The 2,847-nt window shown below is 39.4% G+C and overlaps 1 protein-coding gene across 2 annotated transcripts in view; it reads right to left on the bottom strand.

Moving 5' to 3' along the window:
• LOC102674702 (potassium voltage-gated channel protein Shal) overlaps positions 1-2,847 on the bottom strand; it is a 110,234-nt gene that overhangs the window by 7,588 nt on the left and 99,799 nt on the right. The window lies entirely within an intron of this gene.

The following is a 2,847-nucleotide window of genomic DNA, read 5'->3' as shown; positions in this document are numbered from 1 at the left end:
TTTTTTTTTTTTTTTTTTTTTTTTATTTACTTAGATTCACGTTTACGTCTTTTTTTTTTTCTACCCGTAAGCCACCGAGCCGCGCCTCCTCCGATGGCACAGCATTCTGTATTAATAATCTTCCAGCTTCGCGTAATTTTTTTTCCTTTTCCCCTTTTTTTCGCCACTTCGACACCGCATTTTTATTTATTTAACACGATCGACCGGTCCGGTCATCGAGGAAAAGAGGAGAGAAAAACATTCTGTTCCCATTGATTTCTTAGAGGGAGGGAAAAAAAAAAAAAAAAAAAAAAAAAAATAGCGAAGTGTATCGATCAACCTTCAAATTGGAAGGAAGGAAGATTATTTTTTAAAAATAAATTGAACTCTTTTTATTCAAAGGTATTTAAAAAAGAATCGCGTCATTGAAGTTTCTTTAAAAAATTTATATCGAAATCTTCTTTTTATTATATTTTTAACAACGAACGCTATTGAAACGAACTTTTTCTTTTTCTTTTTTCTTTTTTTTTTTTCTTCTTTTCTATTTCAGGAGAGAAGAAATCGAAATTTCCAACACGTTCTATTTTCAACCTGGTGAATTCGTTTTATATATATCTATAATTCCAAGCTAAAACGATCAAGCAACCACCGATTAAAGAATTTTATTTTCAGCTACCCGAGCAACCCGAGTATATCCCCTTCGTTTGTCTAAAATTAGCTAAAATTTTAAATCCGAATTAAAGTTTCTTCTTTAGGAGAAGGGTGGCTCGATGGCTCACGAGGGTTGGTCTCCCACGCACTCAGGCACGCATTCTAGTTTGAAAGTCGATTTAGAATTTGTTTTATTGCGCGACGCGAGGGTGCTTCGTGTGTTTGTGTGTATGTGTACGAGTAATAATCCGTATGTCCACCTGTCCTTCTCATTTCGACTTACGTTCATGTGTGCGTGTATGTATCCGTATGTGTACGTTTATCTGTATAGAATATATCTGTATTTTTATGTATATATATATATATAATATATTCTTTTTTTTTTTAAATTTGTATTTATAATATAATATATATATCCTCTCTGTCTCTTTTGTCTTCTCTGCTTTTTGTTTTCTTTTTTCTTTTTTATTTCTTTTTTTTTTCTTTGTTCGTCTTCGCTCTATTAGATCGTTTACAATTAAATTACAAAGTTAATTACAGGACAACACGAGATTTCTTTCTCCCCTTTCACGAATTATATTTACAGCTTTGTTCAAATTAAAACACCTATTCTTCCGTAGCCTATCGTCACCCGAGAAAGAAGTTTCCTTCGAAATTCTACCGCCGTTTCATCCCTCGTCGAGTCGTGCGCGAATCGATCGTGGGATTCCTCGATCCCTTACCCCACGATCCCTTCCCTCGAATTCCTTTCAATCAAAGCAAAGCTCCAATAGAATTTAAAAAAGAAAAAAAAGAAATGGCTCTTTCGCACCCGATATCCATCTCCAATTCTCGACGAAGCGAATAGGAGAAAAGAAGGCCACGATCGATCCGGTGGAATTCGGAATTCGATCGACAAAGGGTTACTAGGGCTAGGGGGGAAAAAAAAGAAGAACGAAAAATGGACTCATTGAGAGAGTTTTTTTCTTTTTTTTTTTTTTTTTTTTTCTTTGAAAGAACGAGGGCATCATCTTACTTTATTTTAAGAGTATCAAGAGTACGCGGCCCCTGACGTGATCGTTTCTCTCTTTCCTAACCGATCATTATTTTATCCTCCATCGGACAAATCTCTCCGACCAATCGACTTCTATCGAGGATACTTCGAAACATATCGAGATATATTCCACGATGATCATTCTTTATGATCGTAAAGGCCACGATAATCCTTTTATTTTCCCCTCTTCTCCTTACCATCACCCCTTACTATCGAATCAATCAACCCTTTATACCTTCATGTACTCGCGTACACTTGAGCGTATCGTCCGCTAAATTAAACCTAACGAGTTTAAGAGACTCGAATAATACAAGAAACTGCGTCGTTTCGTGGATCGATCGAATTTCTCTCGCTTCTTTTTCTTTTTTTTTTCTTTTTTTCATTTTTCTTTAAAAATCGAATATCCTTACGAACTAGTCAGGGACGCGAGTCTCGTCTAGAAAGATCGACGGCGACCATATCTTCGATCATTTTTCCGTGAAAATCCAATGATCGTTCCCCTCCCCCTCCCGTTATTTATTTCGAGATTTCCGCTCTCGCCGTTAAGAAGCGATGATCGAGAACGGAGGGGTACGAGCTGCGCCCCTCTTGGAAACGTAGCAAGAAAGGTAGCCAGAAGATTGGAGGGGAATGGTGCGTCGAAACTCGATCGATCGATTATATATATATATATATATATATGTATTAGTCGCGACTACGCTCGTTTTCCGGGCGGGTTGATCGACGCGCCGGATCCCGGAAATGACGAGGGCCGTGGAAACGCGCGCCAGTTGCGCCGGAAATCATCGCGTCATTTTCCGCCGCTCGGCGATTGAAAAAGCATTCCGCGCGGGGATAAAAATCGATCGCGCATCGAGTTTTGCACCGATTTTAACCGATTTTTTTATTCTACCCCTCCTCTTCCTTCTTCCTCTTCCTCTTCTTCTTCCTCCTCGTCTCGCTTTCTTTTCCTTTTCGATCGTAATTTCCTCGAGCGGAAAGAAGAGGGTTCAGCTGGCGCGCGTCTTTCTAGAAGGCGGGGTTTAAAATTCATCGATCCATCGTATCGTGAGAGTGGAAAGAACTGAAAGAGGAAGGTGTGTGCAGACGTCGTGTGCGTGCATTCGCGAATCTTCGTCCTCGAAAATGCGAAGAATTCCGGGTTCGATGGAGGTTGGAGCTTCCTCTTCTTCCGGTTCGACGTC

Source organism: Apis dorsata, unplaced genomic scaffold (assembly GCF_000469605.1).
Source record: "Apis dorsata unplaced genomic scaffold, Apis dorsata 1.3 scaffold_455, whole genome shotgun sequence".
Lineage (NCBI taxonomy): Eukaryota > Metazoa > Arthropoda > Insecta > Hymenoptera > Apidae > Apis > Apis dorsata.
Note: the sequence above shows the minus strand (reverse complement) of the source record. Positions and strands in the feature narration are given on the sequence as shown.